The sequence below is a fragment of the Puma concolor genome, chromosome C1 (genome assembly GCF_028749965.1).
Source record: "Puma concolor isolate L17-30 chromosome C1, mPumCon1.1.hap2, whole genome shotgun sequence".
NCBI classification, from domain to species: domain Eukaryota; kingdom Metazoa; phylum Chordata; class Mammalia; order Carnivora; family Felidae; genus Puma; species Puma concolor.
In genome coordinates this window covers 111569877-111593771 of record NC_141674.1, presented here as the reverse complement: position 1 = coordinate 111593771, position 23895 = coordinate 111569877, and the positions used below count along the sequence as shown (strand labels likewise).

At 41.1% G+C, this 23895-nt stretch overlaps 1 pseudogene; it reads left to right on the top strand.

Moving 5' to 3' along the window:
• The first annotated feature begins 14536 nt into the window (after nucleotides 1-14536).
• LOC112865490 (archaemetzincin-2-like) lies at nucleotides 14537-21550 on the top strand (annotated as a pseudogene).
• Nucleotides 21551-23895: the final 2345 nt, after the last annotated feature.

The window sequence follows — 23895 nt, the reverse complement described above, 5'->3', positions numbered from 1 at the left end:
AGAGAGAGAGAGAGAGAGAGAGAGAGAGAGAGAGAGAGAAATAATCCCAACCAGGCTCTGCACTGACAGCACAGAGCCCGACTCAGGGCTCAGTCCCACAAAACTGTGAGATCATGACCTGAGCTGAAATCAACAGTCCGAAGCTCAACCGACTGAACCCCCCAGGCGCCCCAGGAGTAAACTTCTTTTGTGCCTAACCCATAAATCTGGCTTTTCTATCATAAGTCTCATCCATAAGCACAGAACAAGTTAATGACAATGGGTAGGTTTCCCAGTCATGTGATTGTCCTCATTGCTGTATGCATAGCTGTCCCCAATCAGGAAGGGTTTTCAATATCAGATGACAAAAATCCATTTTGGCTGCTTTAAGGAGATGAAGAATTTATGGAAAATCCTGGACTTCTTTGGAGAGCTGATGAAGCAGCTTGGTTCCCAGGCCATGCATGAAAAGCACAGTCAAAACTGAACCTTACCACAGGTCCTGCGAGGACAGCAAGGCTGCTGCTGAGCAGTACAGGGTATAGAAGCCAAGCCTCGGGCATAGTGCTCCTGGCGTTAGCACCCCAGGAGGGGAGGTCTATTTTGCCATGACTAGTGGTGGAAGACTCGCTATCATTCTGGACCCTTCGCATCTTAGGGACTTACTTCAAGTCCGGGGGAGACAGATCTGACAGTCAGAGTCACATCCTATGCCGTGGTTGACCCTTCTAGAGCTTGCCCACACCTAGTCCTCTTTTCCTGCCAGGGACATTAAGTGTTACATCTTCTTGTCCTCTTGCAGTAAGACAGAGAGGGCAATGGGCTGTAAGTCAAATGGGCTAGCCAAAGGGGTGTGAGTCAAAGTGACAAGTCTCACTTCTGGGCGGAAGCATTTTATTGCCCGGTGACCCCTCTCCAGCAGTCTATTCCTCTGGGGTATTGACAGGGAGGGTCCAGTTATTTCCAGCTACAAGATGGTAAAGCTCTGTCAGCCTGGGTTGCAAGGGGAGTGTGCAGTGCAGAGTCCTGGGACAACCGGTATTACATATGTAACTTAAGCAAGGAATAAACTTGTGCTGTTCAGCCGCTGGGATTTAAATTTTTTTTTTCAAGTTTATTTATTTATTTTGAGAGAAAGGGAAACAGAGCACACAAGTGGGCAGAGAGAGAGGGAGAGAGAGGGAGAGCCAAGCAGGCTCCACACTGTCAGTGCAGAGCCCTATGAGGGGCTTGAACCCATGGACTGTGAGATCATGACCTGAGCTGAAGTCAAGAGCCAGACACCCAACGGATGGAGCAACCCAGATGCCCTAAGCCACTGGATTTTACGATTTTTGTTCCTATAAGAAAATAGGTCAATCTTTCCCTTAAAATTTAGATATTGCCATATAGTCATTGAATTTGGTACAGAGAAGTCAGGTGAGTCTTATATTTTGACCTCTTGAAGAAACATTTTTTTCTTTAATGTTTATTATTTATTTTGAAAGAGAGAGAGCACAAGCACACACCAGCAGGGGAGGGGCTGAGAGAGGGAGAGAGAGAATCCCAAGTCAGTTCTACTGACAGTGCAGAGCCCGACATGGGGCTCAATCCCACAAACCGTGAGATCGTGACCTGAGCTGAAATCAAGAGTCGGACGCTTAACTGACTGAGCCACCCAGGTGCCCTGAAGAAACCTTTTCTTAAAAATATAGCTTTACAGAGATATAATTTACATGCCATAAAATTCACTGGTTAAAAACGTGCAACTTAATGGGTTTTAGTATATTTGCAGAGTTTTGCAACCATCACCATAGTCTAGAAGACTTTTATCGCTGCAAAGAAGGACCTGCTACTTATGAGGAGTCACTCCCCATTCTCTCCTCCTTCCAGCCCCTGGCAACCATTGATCTATGAATTTGGCTATTCTGGACATTTCGTGTATATATATGGAATCATGCAATGTTTGGTCTTTTGTGTCTGGTTTCATTCACTCAGCATGTGTTCTAGGCTCATCCATGTTGCAGCGTGTATCAGTACTTCATCCCATTTTAGGGTCAAGTAATATTCCTGTGTATGCAAGGACATATAACATTTTGTTTACACAATCATCAGTTGATGGATATTTGGGTCGTGTCCACTTTTAGGCTATTATGCACATTCATGTTCAAGCTTTTTTAAAAAAAATTTTTGTATAAAGTTTTTTTTAACATTTATTTATTATTGGGAGACAGACACAGAGCGTGAGCAGGGAAGGGGTAGAGGGAGGGGGAGACACAGAATCTGAAGTAGGCTCCAGGATCTGAGCTGTCAGCACAGAGCCCTATGTGGGGCTCAAACTCACAAACTGAGATCATGACCTGAGCCGAAGTCGGTCACCCAACCAACTGAGCCACCCAGGCACCCCTAAAAAATTTTTTTTTAATGTTTATTTATTTTTGAGAGAGAGAGAGACAGAGCATGAGTGGGGGAGGAGCAGAGAGAGAGGGAGACACAGAATCTGAAGCAGGCTCCAGACTCTGAGCCATCAGCACAGAGCCTGATGCAGGGCTCAAACCCACAAGCTGTGAGATCATGACCTGAGCTGAAGTTGGATGCTCAACCAACTGAGCCACCCAGGTGCCCCAATGCATGTTCAAGTTTTTGTGTGGACATACATTTCCATTCTTTTGGGTATATACCTAGGACCATAATTGCTGGATCACATGGTAACATTGTTTGACATTCTGATGAACTGCTTGTTTTCCAGAGTGGCTGCACCGTTTCACATTCCAGCTTACAGTATATGAGGGTTCCAGTTTCTCCACATTGTGAACAATGCTGTTATTACAGTGATGCTAATTGGTGTCTTCTTATGATTATTTGCATAACTAATGATGTTAAGCATCTTTTCATGCACTTACTGGCCATTTTCATATCTTCTTTGAATAAATGTTTATTCAAATCCTTGGCCCTTAAAATCCTTAAAAAATTGAGTTATTTGTCTTATTATTGAGTTGCAAGAGTTCTTTAAATATTCAAGATACAAATCCTTAGCAGATACAAGATTTACAAATATATTCTCCTATTCTGTGGATTACTTTTTTACTTTTTTGGTGATGTCATTTAAAACACAAAAGTTTTTTTTATTTTATAATTTTTATTTATTTATTTTTAAATGTTTATTTATTATTTTTGAGAGACAGAGACAGAGCACAAACAGGGGAGGGACAGAGAGAGAGGGAGACACAGAATCTGAAGCAGGCTTCAGGCTCTGAGCTGTCAGCACAGAGCCCAACGTGGGACTCGAAGTCACGAGCTGTGAGATCAAGACCTGAGTCAAAGTCAGACGCTTAACCAACTGAGTCACCCAGGCACCCTTATTTCTTTTTTTAAATTTCTTTTTTAAATTTACATACAACTTAGCATATAGTGCAATAATGATTTCAGGAGTAGAATCCAGTGATTCACCCCCTACATATAACACCTGGTGCTCATCCCAACAAGTGTCTTCCTTAATGCCCCTTACCCCTTTAGCCCATCCCCCCCATCCACAACCCCTCCAGCAACCCTCAGTTTGTTTTCTATATTTAAGAGTCTCTTATGTTTTGTTCCCTCCTTGTTTTTATATTATTTTTGCTTCCTTTCCCTTATGTTCATCTGTTTTATATCTTAAATTTTTTTTAATGTTTATTTTTGACAGAGAGAGAGAGAGAGACAGACAGAGCATGAGTGGGGGAGGGGCAGAGAGAGGGAGACACAGAATCTGAAGCAGGCTCCAGGCTCCGAGCTGTCATCACAGAGCCCGACGCAGGGCTCGAACTCACAGACCGTGAGATCATGACCTGAGCCAAAGTCAGACGCTCAACCAACTGAGACACTCAGGCACCCCTGTTTTGTATATTAAATTCCTCATATGAGTGAAGTAGTATGATATTTGTCTTCGACTAATTTTGTTTAGCATAATACCCTCTAGTTCCATCCACATAGTTGCAAATGGCAAGATTTCATTCTTTTTGATTGCCGAGTAATACTCCACTGTATATATATACCACATCTTCTTTATTCACTCATCCGTTGAGGGACATTTGGGCTCTTTCCATACTTTGACTATTGTCGATAGTGCTGCTATAGATATCGGGGTTGAATCACAAAAGTTTTAAATTAAAAAATTTGTTAATGTTTTTATTTTATTTTTGAGAGAGAGAGATCAGGGGAGGGGCAAAAAGGGGGGGACAGAGGATCCAAAGCAGGCTCCATGCTGACAAGCACAGAGCCCCACACAGGGTTCAAACTCACAAACCATGAGGTCATGACCTGAGCTTAAGTTGGATGCTTAACCAACTAAACCACCCAGGTGCCCCACAAAAATTTTAAATTTAGATAAAGTCCAACTTATTTTTCTCTCTTGTCACTTATGCTTGGATTTACATCTAAGAAATTATTGTCTACCTAGATACACTGTTTTCTTCTCAGAGTTCTATAATTTTAGCTCTTACATATGGGTTTTTCTGCCATCTGGATCCAATTTTTGCATGTAGTATGAAGTGAGTATCCCAAACCATTGTTTTGCATGTGGACATCCAGTTGCCCTGCATCATTTTGAAAAGACTATTCTTTTCCCATGGAATTGTCTTTGCATGGACACTTGGCCTTTTGCTTAGTTGTCTGAAAAAATGTTTATCCTTAAAGTTCAAAAATGTAACCAAGTAGGGTCTTTTTGTTGTTGTTAAGATTTTATTTGTAAGTAATTCCTACACTTCATATGGGGCTTGAAACTACAACACCCAGATCAAGAGTTGCACACTCCACCACCTGAGCCAGTCAGGCATGCCAAGTAGGGTCTTTATGGCAATTGTTCTCTATCGCTTTTTTCTTGTGCGTGTCTCTTTGACATGCAATTTAAGTGTGTTCACTACAGGGGCGCCCGGGGGGCTCAGTGGGTTAAGTGTCCCAACTCTTGATTCTGGCTCAGATCATGATCTCACAGTTTGTGACTGAGTCTGAGTCCCAGGTCGGGCTCCACGCTGACAGCGCGGAGCCTGCTTGAGACTCTCTCTTTCTCTCTCTCTGCCCCTCCCCTGCCAGTGCATACTTGTGCACACACACTCTCTCTCAAAAGAAATAATAAAATAAACATTAAAAACAGTAATCATGTGCAGGCTCCTGGGTGGCTCAGTAGGCTAAGCATCTGACTTCGGCTCAGGTCATGATCTCGTGGTTCGTGAGTTCCAACACCACATCAAGCTTTGTTCTGATAGCTCAGAGCCTGTAGCCTGCTGCAGATTCTGTGTCTCCTTCTCTCTCTGCCCCAACCCTGCTCGTGCTCTGTCTCTGAAAACTAAATAAACATTAAAAAAAATTTTTAAACAAAGTAATCGTATAAATATATATATTTAAAAAGTATGTTCACTACAGGAATGCCTGGGTGGCTCAGTTGGGAGAGTATGTGGCTCTTGATCTTGGGGTCATGAGTTTGAGCCCCATGTTGGGTATAGAGATTACATAAATAAATGTAAAAAATTTTTTTTAAATTTAAGTATGTTCATCTCAGGGAAAACTATGCTATATAGGCATATCTTGGAGATATTGTGGGTTTGGTTCCAGACCACCATAATAAAGTAAGTACATATTGCAATAAAGCAAGTCAATGCAGTTTTCGGTTTCCCAGTGCATAAAAAGTTATGTTTACACAATATTGTAGTCTATTAAGTGTGAAATAGCATTATGTCTAAAAAACAATGTACATACTTAAAAACAGTTGATTGCTGAAAAATGCAAACTATCATCTGAGCTTTCACTGAGTCTAATCTTTTAGTGGGTGGAGGGCCTTGGCTCAGCGCTGGTGGCTGCTGACCAGGGTGCTGATTGCTGAAGGTGGGGTGGCTGTGGCAATTTGTTAAAGTAAGACAACAGTGAAGTCTGTGGCATCTATCCACACTTCCTTTCACAAATGATTTCTCTGTAGCATGCGATATTGTTTAATAACTTTTTACCCACAGAACTTCTTACAAAATCGAAGTCAATCCTCTCAAGCCCTGCCACTGCATTAACTAAGTTTATGTCATATTCAAAATCCTTTGTTGTCAGCTCAACAATCTTCACAGCATCTTCACCAGGAGTAGATTCCATCTCAGTAAACCATTTTCTTTGCTCATCCATAAGAAGCAACTTCTCATCTGCTCAAGTTTTATGAGACTGCCGCAACTCAATACCATCTTCAGGATCCACTTTTTTAAAAAAAAATTTTAACATTTATTTATTTTTGAGAGAGAGAGAGAGAGAGACAGAGCATAAGTGGGGAAGGGGCAGAGAGAGAGGGAGACACAGAATACGAAGCAGGCCCCAGGCTCTGAGCTGGCAGCACAGAGCCCGACATGGGGCTTGAACCCATGAACCATGAGATTATGACCTGAGCCAAAGTGGGACACCTAACCAACTGAGCCACCCAGGCACCCCAAGGCTGTTTTGCTTTCTTATCATTCATGTGTTCACTGGAGTAGCACTTTTAATTTCCTTCAAGAACTTTTTCTTTGCATTCACATCTTGGCTGACTTTGGTGTAAGAGGCTTAGCTGTTGGCCTGTACTGACTTCTGACATGCCTTCCTCACTGAGCTTAATCATTTCTAGCTTCTGATTTAAAGTAACACATGTATGACTCTTCCTTCCACTTGAACATTTAGAGACCATTGTAGGGTTATTAATTGTCCTAATTTCAATATTGTTTTGTCTCAGGGAATAGTGAGGCCTGAGAGGGAAACAGACAGGAACTAGTGGTTGATGGAGTGGTCTGAACACATACAATATTTATTTATTAAGTTTGCCATCTTATCTTACATGGGATGTTCATGACACCACAAAACAATTATAATAGTAACAACAAAGATCACTGATCACCATAACAAATATAACAATGAAAAGGTTTGAAATATTGCAAGAATTAACAAAATGTGAACAAATGCAGAAACACGAAGTGAGTAGATGCTGTTGGAAAAATGGCACCAATAGACTTGTTCCACACAGGGCTGTAAAAAAACCTTCAATTTGTAAAAAATGCAGTATATGTGAAGCACAGTAAAGCTAAATACAATAGGGGCGCCTGGGTGGCTCAGTCGGTTAAGCATCCAACTTTGGCTCAGGTCATGATCTCATGGTTAGTGGGTTTGAGCCCCACGTTGGGCTCTGTGCTGACAGCTCAGAGCCAGGAGTCTGCTACCTATTTTGTGTCTCCCTCTGTCTCTGTCCTTCCCCCACTTTTGCTCCCTTTCCGTCCCTCTCCCTCTCTCTCTCAAAAATAAATAAACATTAAAAGAAAAGCTATGTGCAATAAAATAAGGTTTGCCTGTATACTAGAAGAGGGTAGGGGAAGAAAACTTCTCTTTCCTCCCTTCCAGTTTCTTTGTCTGGCTTACTAATTACATTGACATGAGATAGACTAACAAGAGAAAAACAAATTTAATTATATGTGTACAGGAGCCTCATAATAATAGGAGCCCTACAGGCAGTCAGGCAATTGAATATACTATGGCATCATGAGCAGAGGAGAAGGGGTAGGGATCTGGGACTTCAAAGGGAGGAGAGGAAGACAATTTATTGGAAGTTGGGAAGAACAAATGTTTGGTAAACATATTTGCCATGTTTTGCAGAGAGGTGGGACACAGAAGAATTTGATCTCCAGGCCCTGCCAGCTTCCCCCCCAGTTTAACATGCCTACCCCATATTCTTTGTAGTGATTCCTGGTGACAGTCCTTTTCCTGAACCACACTCTCCATCTAAAGTCTTCTAGGTGGCACAAAAACAGACACATAGACCAATGGAATAGAATAGAAACCCTAGACCCACAAACGTATGGCCAACTCATCTTTGACAAAGCAGGAAAGAACATCCAATGGAAAAAAGACAGTCTCTTTAACAAATGGTGCTGGGAGAACTGGACAGCAACATGCAGAAGGTTGAAACTAGACCACTTTCTCACACCATTCACAAAAATAAACTCAAAATGGATAAAGGACCTGAATGTGAGACAGGAAACCATCAAAACCTTAGAGGAGAAAGCAGGAAAAGACCTCTCTGACCTCAGCCGTAGCAATCTCTTACTCGACACATCCCCAAAGGCAAGGGAATTAAAAGCAAAAGTGAATTCCTGGGACCTTATGAAGATAAAAAGCTTCTGCACAGCAAAGGAAACAACCAACAAAACTAAAAGGCAACCAACGGAATGGGAAAAGATATTTGCAAATGACATATGGGACAAAGGGCTAGTATCCAAAATCTATAAAGAGCTCACCAAACTCCACACCCGAAAAGCAAATAACCCAGTGAAGAAATGGGCAGAAAACATGAATAGACACTTCTCTAAAGAAGACATCCGGATGGCCAACAGGCACATGAAAAGATGTTCAGCGTCGCTCCTTATCAGGGAAATACAAATCAAAACCACACTCAGATATCACCTCACGCCAGTCAGAGTGGCCAAAATGAACAAATCAGGAGACTATAGATGCTGGAGAGGATGTGGAGAAACGGGAACCCTCTTGCACTGTTGGTGGGAATGCAAATTGGTGCAGCCGCTCTGGAAAGCAGTGTGGAGGTTCCTCAGAAAATTAAAAATAGACCTACCCTATGACCCAGCAATAGCACTGCTAGGAATTTATCCAAGGGACACAGGAGTACTGATGCATAGGGGCACTTGTACCCCAATGTTCATAGCAGCACTCTCAACAATAGCCAAATTATTGAAAGAGCCTAAATGTCCATCAACTGATGAATGGATAAAGAAATTGTGGTTTATATACACAATGGAGTACTACGTGGCAATGAGAAAAAATGAAATATGGCCTTTTATAGCAACGTGGATGGAACTGGAGAGTGTGATGCTAAGTGAAATAAGCCATACAGAGAAAGACAGATACCATATGGTTTCACTCTTATGTGGATCCTGAGAAACTTAAGAGAAACCCATGGGGGAGGGGAACAAAAAAAAAAAAAAAAGAGGTTAGAGTGGGAGAGAGCCAAACCATAAGAGACTGTTGAGAACTGAGAACAAACTAAGGGTTGATGGGGGGTGGGAGGGAGGAGAGGGTGGGTGATGGGTATTGAGGAGGGCACCTTTTGGGATGAGCACTGGGTGTTGTATGGAAACCAATTTGACAATAAATTTCATATATATAAAAAAAAAAAAAAGTCTTCTAGGTAGTTAAAGGGGAAGTAAATAGGTCTTCCGGAGGGTCTTGATTGACTTCAGCTCAAAAGAATCCACATGCCAAAGTGACAGAGTCGTGTATTCTGCTCCCCTTCAAAGGGCAGCTCCAAAAAAAATTGACACCTCTTATACTAAAATTCAGTAATTCCCTCCATTCCATTTTAGTTTTTTTCACCTTTAAATTTAAGCAAAATAAAGTTTGATGCTGTTCATATAAAAAAATAGTTTGCATAGCACAATCCATTCTATAAAAGTGTTATCTGCCTTTCATCTCAATTATCTCCCTCTTATTGTAATGTCTAGAAATATAATCACAATGTTAACACTAATTTTTTCCTAAATGGTAGAGTTTGGGCACATTTACTAATTTCTTCTTTATATCTCTCTGCGTGGGTTAATTAAAAACAATAATGAGAATGTATCATTTTTATATAAAAGTAAAGTCATGAGTTCAAAAATTCATCATAAGTTTTTCAAACACCTTTAAATGGCTATCAAAGCAATTTCGTTCTTTAATATTACTGCAATGTTGTACTTTACTAATCTTTTTTCCCAATTTTATTGAGATATAATTGAAATACAAAATTGTGTTAGTTTCGAGGATACAGCATAATGGTTTGATATATGCATATGTTGCAAAATCATGAGCACAGTAAGTCTAGTTAAACCCATCTCCTCATATAGTTCTACATTTTTTCCCTTGTGACGAAAACTTTTAAGATCTGCACTCTTAGCAACTGTACAATACAGTGTTGCTAACTGTAATCACCATGCTGTACGTTACATCCCCAAGACTCATTTATAACTGGAAGGTTTGGCCACCTACACCCATTTCTCCTACCCTTTAACACTTATTTCTGATCTAGAGATCCCTCACCTCTGATGAAAGCAGTGAATGTTCATCGCTGTCTGAATGCCTGGTCCTGTGTTGCTGTCTTAAAGGCTTTGAATAGAATGTCCCATTTAATCATCTCATTAACACCTCAGAAATAGGAACTATGATCCTAATTTGACAGATGTGGCAATTGAGACTTCAAGATGTTAATTAGCTCATCCAGGGTACTTGAATAAACGCATCTATCTATGTATCTATCTATCTATCCATCCACCCATCCATCCATCCATCTGCTTATCTATGTATCTGAGGAGATTTATTGTAAGAATTTGCTCAGGTAGTTATGGAGGCCAAGAAGTCCCACAAACTGCCATCTGCAAGCTAGGGAATCAGGAAAGCTGGTGGTATAATTTATTCTGAAGCCAAAGGCCTGAGAACCAGGGGGCTGCTGGTGTAAGTTCCAGAGTCTGAAGGTGCAAATATCAGGCCAACGTCCAAGGGTAGGAAAAGATGGCCCAGCTCAAGATGGAGAGTGAATTCACCCTTCTTTTGACTTTTTGTTCTGTTTGGGCATTCAATGGATTGGGTGGTATTTGCCCACGTTAGTGAGGGTGAATCTCTACTGAATCACGTAATTTATTCCAGAAATACTCTTATAATAGACACAATCGGAAATGTTTATCAGCTATTTGGGTATTCCTTACCCTGGTAAAGTTGACACATAACCATCACAAGTCCACCCCTTGTCAGCTATACACATCTCCTTAAACCATACTTAATCTCCAAAGAAAGATAGTAACAAGGTTATAATTCTCCTTAATGTGCTACTACTATCTTGTATACAACCCAAAACCTGCTAACCCCTTTCCTGGAAGAGGAGGCCAAGTTCCTGAGTGATGTTTGTTCTTCTTCTTGATATTCTGTGGCTCAAATAACACGATTTAAAATTAACAGTACGAAGCACCATGATATAAAGTCAGTATATCTCATGTTATATGAGAGAATAAGAGAGGAAAGGAAACAGAGATATTTTCTTAATATATGTATATATCTAAACAAAAGTGTATTCAATACAAAATGAAGAGGAAATACTCATAGCAATTACGGTCCTCGTTTCTGTAACCAGTCATGTGTCACAGCTGGTATTTATAACACCTTCTACTACTAAAAATTTTGTATTCACTTTGTCTTCAGCAAGTACCTCAGCTGGTTGTGGTTCTTTACCTGGTGGGATGACTCAAACCTTCATTTCTGAAGGGTCTGGGTCATTACTAGTCCTGCCTGGATTGGGTTGTTGTAGTTTTCCACCAACCTTAATCACAAGACATGGAACTTCTAAGAGACGGCCTGGGGGTGTCCTGTACTCCAGACACACTCTTCTTTCCTTCCATCACGTAGTAGTCCAATTTCCCCATGGTAGTCAGGACCAATCCGCCAGTCACTCCCTTCCTTGCCTGTTGATTCAGAAGCATGAGAAGCCCAAAGTGACTGGGAGGCAGTCTTAACTTCTGGTTCAATGGAATCACTGTTGTGTCTCTTTGTGGAAGTTTCCCTTCCTTTGGAGTTAAGACCTCTAGGCCAGCAGAGCATAAAGTCACAGGAGTAGGAAGCAAATGTGCTCGTGGGTTGCTATGGGTAGCAGTGAGTGGTTCCACTTCCGTTTCTTCCCCTTGGTTCTTGAATCCTGACTATGGAAGGAATAGCACCAGATACTAGTTGCTGTTTTATGGAACATACAGCCTAATGGAGAACCTTGTCCCAGCACTGCAAGGTATTGCCACCCAGCTCGGGGCTGTTTGTAACTGAGTCTTCAAAAGCCAGCTGCTTCAGGATGGTGGGGACATGGTAAGACAGTGGATTCTATGAGCATAAGCCCATTGCTTCACTTCTCTTGCTGTGAAGTGAATTCTTTGAACTGTAGCAATGCTGTGTGGAATACCATGATGGAGGATAAAGCATTCTGTAATTCTATGGATGGTAGTTTTGGCAAAAGTTTTGTATGCAGGGAAGGCGAATCCATATCCAGAGTAAGTGCCTATTCCAGTAAGAACAAAACACTGTCCCCTCCATGATGGAAGCAGTCCAATGTAATCAACTTGCCACCAGGTAGCTGGCTGATCACCCAGGGGAATGGTGCCATATTGGGGGCTCAGTGTTCGTCCCTGCTGCTGGCAGATTGGGCACTCAGTAGTGGCCATAGCCAGGTCAGTCCTGATGAGTGGAAGGCCATGTTGCTGAGCCCATGCATAACCACTTCTGCCATCATAGCCTCTCTGTTTATGAGCCAGTTAGGCGATGCTAGGGCTGGCTGGGGAAAGGCAGACTGATGTCTACAGAATGGGTCATCCTATCTGCTTAATTATTAACATCCTCCTCTGTTAAGATCATCATTTGGTGAACATAGGATGCAAATATACTCATTTTTTTTTTTTTTTACCCGAAGAGGTCTATTCAAATACCTCTTCCCCAAATTTCTTTGTCATCAATTTTCCAACCATATTCCAAGTCCCCAATCATGAAAGCAAATCATTGGCTCAGCCATGAATCAGTATACAATTACACATCTTGCCACTTCTTCCAAGCAGAGTGGACAAGCAGGCATACTTCCTGAAGTTCTGCCCACTAGGAGGATTTTCCTTCACCACTGTTCTTGAGGGATGGCCCAGAAAGGGGCTGCATGGCTACGACCATCCACTTTCAGGTGGTGCTTACATATCACGCAGAACCATCTGTAAACAAGGCCTGAGTCTTTTCTTCCTTTGTCAACTAGTCACAAAAAACTCCCCGTGAGGTGACAGGTGCAGGAAGGAAGGGAGAAGGCCATGCAGCGGGAGTGGAGAGCATGGGCATTTGGGCCACTTCTTCACGTAATTTACTTGCACATTCAGGTGCCCGGGTTTGGTCACATATATACCACTTGTCATTTGATGCTGGAGTGTGGTTGTGCACGCCCAATGTTGTGGCTCGGTGGGTCAGATAACACCCAGTTCATGATAGGTAGCTGAGGTCACATGTAATTTGATGGACCACAGCCAAGCATTCAGTCTCTTCTAGGGCCCAATAGCAGGCCAAGAGCAATTTCTCAAAAGGAGAGTTGCTATTTGCAGAGGATGTCAGGGCCTTACTCCAAAATCTTAAAGATCTGTAATGCAATAAATCTACAGGGGCCTGTGAAAGGCTCCAGGCAGCATCCCTAGTGCCACTGATACTTCCAGTACTTCCATGGGATCTGTGGGTCACGTGGCCCACGTGGCAGAGCAGCTTGCACAGCAGCCTGGAATGTTGCAGAGCCTTCTCTTGTTCTGGGCCCCACTAAAAACTAGCAGCATTTGGGGTCACTTGGCAGATGGGCCAGAGTAACACACCCAAATGAGGAGTACATTGCCTCCAAAATCCAAGGAGGTTGGAGAGTTGTCCTCCTGGACAGTGCAGGTGTATTGCTGGTCTTGCCACCTGAAAGCAAACTGCTTTGCTCTGCTGGGCCTTATGGACAGGTTGTGGAGAAAAAGGAATTTACCAGATCAATAGCTGCATGCCAGGCACCCGGGGATGTTAATTTGCACAAGCAACAAAGCCACAGCTGGGACAGCAGCTTCCAATCACTACCTGCTTTAGCTTGTGATAATCTGGTATCATTTCCTAAGACCCACCCGTCTTCTGCAAGGGCCACATAGGGGGGCTTAATGGGGGTGAGGGTGAGCTGGGAGTCACCTTTCACGTCCTTGCACGGATGTCTGCAGTACCTCCAGCAATGCTGAATGGCTTTTTTTAACAAATATTTTTAAATGTTTATTTATTTTGAGAGAGAATGTGAGCAGGGGAGGAGCAGAGAGAGAGAGAGAGAGAGAGAGACAATCCTAAGCAGGCTCTGCGCTGTGAGCACAGAGCCCGATGTGGGGTTCAATCTCATGAACGCTGAGACCATGACCTGAATGAAATCAAGAACCAGATGCTTAACCAACTAAGCCACCCAGGTGTCCCTGAGTTGCTTCTGATGTGCTTTCTAGGTATGCACAGTTCTAAGGGTTTCACTTGGCTTTTCCCACCCTGGTAGCCCTCACTCCACAGGCTGGAGGGCAAATGTGGCGATTCTGCCAGCTGCTAGCTATGTCTATTCCATTTATGTATTCTGAACTGGGAAATCACCACAAGATGGGCTTGGGGACCCACTAGGCCCACAGTGACATGGACCGGAGTTAAAATCTCATTGATCCTTGAGCCCCTACTCTGACCAGAGGGCCACAGTAACGTTTTGGGCCTCCTGGAGTCAATGCCTATTCACAGCCAGTGTCCAGTAATCCATGAGTGGTCTGATTGTTTCCTTTTACCCACTGCACAGTTATCCAGGTAAATGGCTGTAAAGGATCTGGTAAAGGTCAAGGGGACCCATTTCCCTGGTTCATTCAAGGGGTTCCTGGTCTGGGAACTGGCTCAAGTCTGAGAATTGATCTATTTTATGATTTGAGTTAGACTTTTGTTCACTTTACCTAGAACTTTTCTGCTTATACAGACCAAGTAAGAATTTCATAGGCTTCCTATTTATTTCGTTTCTAGGAACACGATGATTAACCGGCTAGTGCCGTGGGTCTCTGTAAGTCAGACTATTCTGCTTGCTTTGATTCTGCAGTCCTTTGTGGTTACCACACCCACCTTCCCTTTTATGTTGTACAGCCAGAAAAACACTCCTTGGGCCTTGAAAGGGCAAGCCATCTTGAGTTCCGTAGGAATGAATTCTGCCAAAAACCTGTGAGGCTGGAGGAGGATTCAGATGAGCTCCCAGCCCTGGCTGGTACCATGATTGCAGCCTTGCGAGACCCTGATCAAGGCCGTGTAGTTCTGTTATACTAGACTCCTGAAGCATGGCAACTGAAATGATAAATGTTGTTTTAACCTGCTAACTTTGCGGTAATTTGTTGTACAGCTTGGAAAACTAACTAGGAGAATACAGATAGGTGTAATGAGAAGAGAAAGCAGGAATGATCTGTACCCTGAAGGCAATAACTGCAGCAACCTGCTACCCCAAATCCCTGACAGTGCTTTAAAAATACCAACTGCGGGGCGCCTGGGTGGCTCAGTCGGTTAAGCGTCTGACTTCAGCTCAGGTCATGATCTCATGATTTGTGGGTTTGAGCCCCGCATTGGGCTCTGTGCTGACAGCTCAGAGCCTGCTTTGGATCCTCTGTCGCCCTCTCTCTGCCCCACCTCCCCTGGTTCTCTCTCTCTCAAAATAAATAAATAAACTTAAAAAAAATAAACAGCATGGAACCTTAAAAAAATACCAATTTCATGCTATTGAAATGGTAAAAGTTAATTTATAAGTGAGACTTTTTTATTAAAAAAATCTTTTAATGTTTATTCATTCTTGAGAGACAGAGAGACAGAGCATGAGTGGGGAAGGGGCAGAGAGAGAAGGAGACACAGAATCCGAAGCAGGGTCCAGGCTCTGAGCTGTCAGCACAGAGCCCAATGTGGGGCTTCAGCCACGAACTGTGAGATCATGACCTGGGCCGAAGGTGGACGCTTAACCAACTGAGCCACCCAGGTGCCCCTCGATGAGGACTTCTTGAGAAATCTACTAGAGAGGAAGTTTCAGGCAACAAAATGACTAGAGAGATATGGACATAAGACTGGTGGTAAGCTTTAAATATTTGTTTTTTTTCCCTAGAAATTAATATTAATCACGGGTTAAAAGGGAGAGTATAGTATGCTACCTGCTGTCAGTATGTTCTGACATTGTAGGTACAGCACAACTATTTAAAAAGTCAGAGGAGACCCCTAAAGGAGATGGAGATTAATTCCTCACCCCCTTAATGTGAGCTATGTTTAGAGACTTGCTTCCACAGAGTTGATTATGGAAAGGAGGGAGGGAGGGATAACTTGACAGTAGACGGACCTAGTAAACACTACTTAAACATGTTTGTGTATCTGTCTACTAAAAGATCCTAGCAATAATTACAAACCCAAAAGCAATGGTCATGCCACACTACCTAGATTATGCTATGAAAATACTGCTTCCCAGTAAATAAAACCAGAGATTCTTGGAAGAATGACTAAAGAGCAGGATATACATAAGATGTGTCTAGAATATCTTGCCATACCAGATAGCAAAATCATATCAGAAAGAATCAAGAGCCAACCTAAGGATGCTCCTATAAAAAGATACAGACAATAAGTAACTCCTAATGAAAGAACACAATACGATAAGTAGTCTTTCAAAAAAAAAAAATATATGAACTGACCAAGACTCTGTATCCATTGGACAGAAAATCATGTTTGAACTATAGTATTAAGTACAATCAAAAAAATCAAAATGCGGGGAACTTAAAGGATTGAGTGCTTTTACAAATAAATTGTAAGAAGGGCACCTGGGTGGCTCAGTCCATTAAGCATCTGACTTCGGCTCGTGTCTATGATCTCACAGTTTGTGAGTTAGAGCCCAGCGTTAGGCTCTGTGCTGACAGCTCAGAACCTGGAGCCTACTTCAGATTCTGTGTCTCCCTCTCTCTCTGCTCTTTCCCCACTCATGCTCTGTCTTTCTCTCTCTCCTTCAAAAATAAATAAACATTAAAAAAAATTTTACAAATAAATTTTAAGAAAAAAACAAGGGCCACCTACTAAAAATTTAAAAGGTATATCAAAGGCAGAGAACAGATAAGACAGACGGTAATGTTAAGAGATATACACTGGTTCTTAAAACTATGGGGAAATTAAAAAAATGTGATTACCATAACTGTCAAGATGGGGACATCCATTAATGGCAGAGTAGATTTACTAAGAGCAATCACATTCTGGGCCATAAAATACATCTTAACAAATTTAATAGTGTAGAAATTAGTAACATAAAGACGGCTGGAAAATCCCAAAATATTGGGAGATTAAACCACACACTTTTATTTATTTATTTATTTATTTATTTATTTTAATTTTTATTTTTTTTTAAATTTTTTTTCAACGTTTATTTATTTTTGGGACAGAGAGAGACAGAACATGAACGGGGGAGGGGCAGAGAGAGAGGGAGACACAGAATCGGAAACAGGCTCCAGGCTCTGAGCCATCAGCCCAGAGCCCGATGTGGGGCTCGAACTCATGGACCGCGAGATCGTGACCTGGCTGAAGTCGGACGCTTAACCGACTGTGCCACCCAGGCGCCCCAACCACACACTTTTAAATAGCACGTGGGTCAAAAGAGTCTCAAGAGAAGGTAAGAATTTTGAAATAAATGAAAATACAAAGCTTCAAAATTTGTGGAATTCAGTGAAAGCAATGTTTAGAAGGGAATTCATGGCTCTAAACACATATTAGTAGACAAAAAGAAAGATCTAAGATTTAAAAAATATAAACTTCCAATTTAGGAAACCAGAGAAAGAATAGCAACTTTCTAAAGCAAGTTTCTAAAGGAATAGAAATAATTAAAATCACTGCAGAAATAAATGAAATTGACAACAGGGAATCAATGGAGAAAATCAACAGAGCCAAAATCTGGTTCTTTAAAAATATCAATCAAATTGATAAAACTCTAACTAGGCTGACCAAGGAGAAAACAGAAGTCACAAACTACTATTATCAGAAATTAAAGAGGAAACGTTAAAGTATCAACATTACAGAACTAAAAAGAATCATGAGGGAATACTAGAGGCAACTTTAAGCCAAAAAATCTACTTAGAGTAAATGGATGAATTCCTAGAAACACACAAACTATCAATACTGACTCAAGAAGAAACAGATCTGAATAGATCAATAGTAAGCAAACTGAGATAGCAATAAAAAAAACTACCCACAAAGAAAATCTCAAGATCAGATGATTTCACTGATGAATTCTAATACATGTTTAAGGAAGAATTAATACAAATCCTTAAAAAAATTTTTTTTAAGTTTATTTTTGACAGTGACAGAGTGTGAGCATGAGCTTGGGAGGGGCAGAGAGAGAGAGGGAGACACAGAATCTGAAGCAGGCTCCAGGCTCTGAGTTGTCAGCACAGAGCCCGACGTGGGGCTAGAACTCACGGACCGCGAGATCATGGCCTGAGCCGAAGTCGGCCACTTAACCGACTGAGCCACCCAGGCGCCCCCTTAAGCGTGTTTAATAATCTAAAGCAAACCATAGACAAAGATCTGAAGGAAATTAGTAAGACGACGTCTGAACAAAATAAGAATATCAGTAAAGAGATGGAAATTATAAAAAGCAACCAAAAAAAAAAAATCTGGAACTGAAAAGTACTATAACTGAAATGAAAAACTCATTAGAGGGATTCAATAGTAGATTTAAGCAAGTAGAAGAAAGGATCACTGGACTTGAAGATTAGACATTAATTATCCAGAAGAGTAGAAAGAAAAACAAAATGAAGAAAGTGACCGGTCTAAAGAGCTGTGGGACACCACCAAGCACACCATAAGTTTGGGGTGTTGATTGTAATCCCTAAGGTAACTCCTAGGAAAATAACATATACAGAAACTGAAAGGAGGGAATCCAAATGGTACACTGCAAAAAATACATTTCATAAAATACATGAAGACATAACAATTATAAACATATCCAGAAATAAGTACCACCAAAACTATATGAAGGAAAAATTGACAGAATTGAAGGGGAAATAGTTCAACAATAATAGTTGGAGACTACACTTGCCACTCTCAACAGTGGATAGAAACAACCAGATGGATGAATAAGGAAACCAAGAATGTGAACAACACTATAAACTGAGCTGACGTAACAGACAGATACAGAACACTTAGCAACAGGAGTTGCTACACATCCTTCTCAGGTACATGTGGAATATTCTCCAGAAGAGACCATATGTTAGGCCACAAAACAAGTCTCAATAAATTTAAGTAGCTTCAAACCATATACAATATCTTTTTCAATCACAATAGAATGAAACTGGAAATGAATAAAAGAAATAAAACTGGACATTTTACAAACAGGTGGGAAGTAAACAAACACTCTTTAACCACAAGAACAACTAACAAGGGAAATTAGAAAGCACCTTGAGACAAGTGGAAACACAACACGGCAAAACTTAAGGAATGCAGCACAAGCAGTGCTCAGAGGGAAATTTATAGTTGTAAATGTATATGCTGAAAAAAGGAATATCTCAAGTCAGTAACCTTAATTGTACATCTTAAGGAGCTAGGGTAAAAAAGCGAACTAATCCCAAAGCTAGCAGAAGGAAATAAAAACAGAATAGAGATAAGAGAACAGAAAGAGAAAATCAACAAAACTAAAAGTTGGTTCTTTGAAAAGATGAACAAAATTAACAAAAACCTTTCTCTAGATTGACTAAGAATAAAAAAAGATTCAAATTACTAAAATCAGAAATGATGGGGCACTTGGGTGGCTCAGTCAGTTGAGTGTCCAACTTTGGCTCAGGTCATGATCTCATGGCTCGTGAGTTCGAGTCCTGCGTCGGGCTCTGTGCTGACAGCTTGGAGCCTAGAGCCTGCTTCTGATTCTATGTCTCCCTCTCTCTACCCCTCCCCCTCTCACTCTCTGTCTCTCTCTCTCTCTCAAAAACAAATAAACATTAAAAAAATTAAAAAGAAATCAGAAATGAATGTAGGGACATTACTATCAATTTTACGGAAATAAAAAGGATATTCTACCCAAACTAATGCAAGAAGAAATGGAGGTGTGCAAGTGTTGCCATGGGAGGTGAGTGCGCGGCATTGAGGCCTGATGTGGGGAAGGCATCCTACACAATTCTATGGCCAGGTGTAGACACTTCTGTCCAAGGCAAAAACTTCAATGGGAACCTTTGTCTCTAAAGATGGAAACAGTGTGACCACCTTAACAGACACTAAAAATAGCTCTCATCTCAAAGAATCCAGCACTGTGTAACAGTATGAGAACTTAGATGCTGGGGAACAGCATTTGGTGAGTGAATCCTTCCAGCCAGAGACAGTGCTCTCTTTGGACTCATCACCTTGCATTTTTTTCTTTTATTATTATTAGTTTTTTAATTTACATCCAAGCATATAGTGCAACAATGATTTCAGGAGTAGGTTCCTTAATGCCTCTTCCCCATTTAGCCCATCCCCCCTCCCACAACTCCTTCAGTAACCCTCTGTTTGTTCTCCATATTTAAGAGTCTCTTATGTTTCGTACCCCTCCCTGTTTTTATATGGTTTTTGTTTCCCTTCCCTTATGCTCATCTATTTTGTATCTTAAAGTCCTCTTATGAGTGAAGTCATATGATTTTTGTTTTTCTCTAATTTCACTTAGCATAATACCCTCCAGTTCCATCCACGTAGTTGCAAATGGCAAGATTTCATTCTTTTTGATTGCCGAGTAATACTCCATTGTGTGTATGTGTATATGTATATATATATATATATATATATATATATATATATATCACATTTTCTTTATCCATTCATTCATCCTTTATCATTCATCCATCAATGGACATTTGGGCTCTTTCCATACTTTGGCTATTGTTGATAGAGTTGCTCTAAACATTGGGGTGCATGTGTCCCTTTGAAACAGCACACCGTATCCCTTGGATAAATACCTAGTAGTGCAATTTCTGGGTCATAGGGTAGTTCTACTTTTAATTTTTTGAGGAACCTCCATACTGTTTTCCAGAGTGGCTGCACCAGCTTGCATTCCCACCAACGATGCAAAAGAGATCCTCTTTCTCCACATCCTCACCAACATCTGTTGTTGCCTGAGTTGTTAATGTTAGCCATTCTGATAGGTCATCACCTTGCATTTGTAATCAGATCGGATCTCTTCCCATCATGAGGCTCCTGACAATGTTGAACAGGTTTTCAGTGATCCTTGTAGAAAGACACCCTCCCCAAAGAAATGCAGTATTTACATACAGTCCACTGGTATATACTGGATCTCCAGGAAACACCAGAATTACTAGTTAAGAATGTATTACATGGCTCAAGCGTTACAGTGGAAACTTTTCTATGGGTTCACAGTAAAACTCCTAGAAACACTTCCTGTTTCTGCATTGTTAGAGTCAACAATAGTGCAAAAAATCCACAAATGTATGCAGGGCACATTGTGAAGGTTTAACAAAAAAGAAACCCGAAGATGCATTCTGTTGTGGGGAAAACAACAATTGATCTTTACTCAAGAGATTCCTGGAATTTTTTCTTTGGACAGGCCTCTTTGACAGATGGTGTGGGAATATTCAGCTTTGCCAGGTTATGGCAGTGACTTTTTATAGCTCATGATAGGAAGAACAAAGTAAAGAGATCCAGGAAACATCAAGTGACGATTCAATTTCTGATAACTCTTCTATACCTACAGTGACTAGTATTTTGCTGCGTCAGTCTTGTAAGACTTTAGCCAATGAGATTACACACAAATATGGACTGAAACACTGTCAGGGCCTTGTATGTCTAATGTGAGGCTCCAGCCACTTAGAAAAAGCCAACTACCTCTCCTAAATCTTTGCCCCATCAGTTTGCACAAGTTGCAGTTTGCTGGTTTCAACATATTGTAGAAAGATGCAAAGTGCTGGTGAGGTGGACTGATGGTGAATCACTCCAAAACACAGTCAGGAGGATAACATGAATTTGGCAAAACTTGAGGAAACCTTAATGGAGAAAGTGTGAGCGGGGGAGGGGCAGAGAGAGAGGGAGACACAATCAGAAGCAGGCTCCAGGCTCTGAGCTGTCAGCACAGTGTCCGACATGGGTCTCGAACTCACAAACTGTGAGATCATGACCTGAGCCGAAGTCCGAGGCTTAACTGACTGAACCACCCTGGTGCCCCAACACAGAATTTTCATATGATTCAGAAATCCCACTCCTAAATATATATCCAAAGTGAAGTAAAGCCCTTGAACAGATACTTGTATGCCAGTGTTCACTAGAACATTATTTACAATCCACGGGGAGCCTGGGTGGCTCAGTTGGTTCAGGTCTTGATCTCAGGGTTGTGAGTTCAAGCCCTGGGGATGGAGCCTACTTAAAACAAAAACAAAAACAGAAACAAAAACAAACTAGGAAGTTATTTACAATCCAAAAGGTACAAATAACAATGAAGTGTCCCTCAACAGGTAAATGGATAAAATGTGATATATACATACACATAATGCAACATATCGAAAACCACTTAATTGTACATTTTAATTTTTTTTAATGTTTATTTATTTTGAAAGGGGAGGATGGGCAGAAAGGGAGGGAGAGAGAGAATCCTAAGCAGGCTCCGCACTGTCAGTGCAGAGCCCAACATGGGGCTTGATCTCATGAACCGTGAGATCATGATCTGAGCCAAGATCCAGAGTGGGAAGCTTAACCAATGAGCCACCCCAGCACCCCTCAATTGTACTTTTTAAATGGGTCAACTATACAGTGTGTGAATTATATTTCAGTCAAGCTGCTTTAATATAAATAATTAATACCATAAAAAATCAGTTGTATCTGAGTTTAACAAATGAAAAACTTTTACTCTGAATACTACCAAATACTGTTGAAAGAAATTAAATTAGTACAAATAAATGGAAAGACAGTCCATGTTTATAGATGAGAAGATTTAATATTAAGGTGGCAAAATTTCCCAAATTTATCTACAGATTCAACATAGTACCTATCAAAATCCCAGACAGCTTCTTTGCAGAAACTGAGAGGCTAATCCCAAAATTGACCTGGAAATTCAAAGGACCTAGGATAGCCAGAACAATCTTGAAAAACAGTAACAAAAAGGAGAACTCACACTTCCCAAATTCAAAACTTCCTATAAAGTTTAGGTAAACAATGGAGCCCCTGGGTGGCTCAGTCAGTTAAGCGTCTGACTTCAGGCCATGATCTCATGGTTTGTGGGCTCAAGCCCTACATTGGGCTCTCTGCTGTCAGTGCAGAGCCTGCTTTGGATCCTCTGTCTCCTTCTCTCTGCTCCTCCCCCACTTGTGTGCATGCTTTCTTTCAAAAATAAATAGAAACATTGAAAAAATTTTTAAAAAGTTGAGGTAAATAAGATAGCATGCCCTAGGTTTAGACATACAGATCAAGGGAATAGAATTGAGAGATCAGGAGCGTCTGGCTGGCTCAGTGGGGTACAGCATAAAACTCTTGATCTTGGAGTTGTAAGTTCGAGCCCCACATTGGGTATAGAGATTAAAAATAAAATCTTAAGAAATAAATTGACAGTTCAGAAGTAATTCTTCACATATATAATTAACTCATCTTTGACAAACTGCCAGGACAACTCAATGAGGTGAAAGAAGCCTTTTCAATACATGGCAGGGAAGACTGGTAAGCCATAGGCAAAAGAAGGAAGTTGGACCCTTTACTTCACATCAGATGCAAAAATTAACTCAAAATGGATTCAACTCCTAAATGGGAGTAGTGGTTCTGGGTACAGGGCTGATTTTGGGGGCAATGAAAATATTCTCAAATTGATTATGGGATGGATGCACAACTCCGAATATAGTGAAAGTCATTGAGTTATACACTTCAAGTAGGTGAACTGTATGTTATGTGAATTATAATTCAAAGTTTTAAGATTTTATTTTTAAGTAATCTCTACACACAACATGAGGCTTGAACTCACAACCCTGAGATTGAGAGTCACATGCTTTACTGAGTAGGCCAGTCAGATGCCCCATCTCAAAAAAAATTTTTTTTTGAGAAGGGGGGTGCAAAGGGAAAGAGAGAGGATCTTAAGCAGGCTCCATGCCCAGTGCAGAGCCCAACATGGTGCTCAATCCCATGACCTGAGTTGAAATCAAGAGTCAGATGCTTAACCTACTGAGCCACCAAGGCACCCCTCAAAATCCAAACAACAAAAAAGGAAAGGTATCACTACTGATCCCATGGACATGAAAAAGATAATAAAGGAATGCTTGGTTAGTTCAGTTGGTGGAGCATGTGACTCTTGATATCAGGATTGTGAGTTCAAGCTCCATGTTGGATGCAGAGATTACTTAAAAATAAAATCTTATAAAAATTTTTTAGTGTTTATTT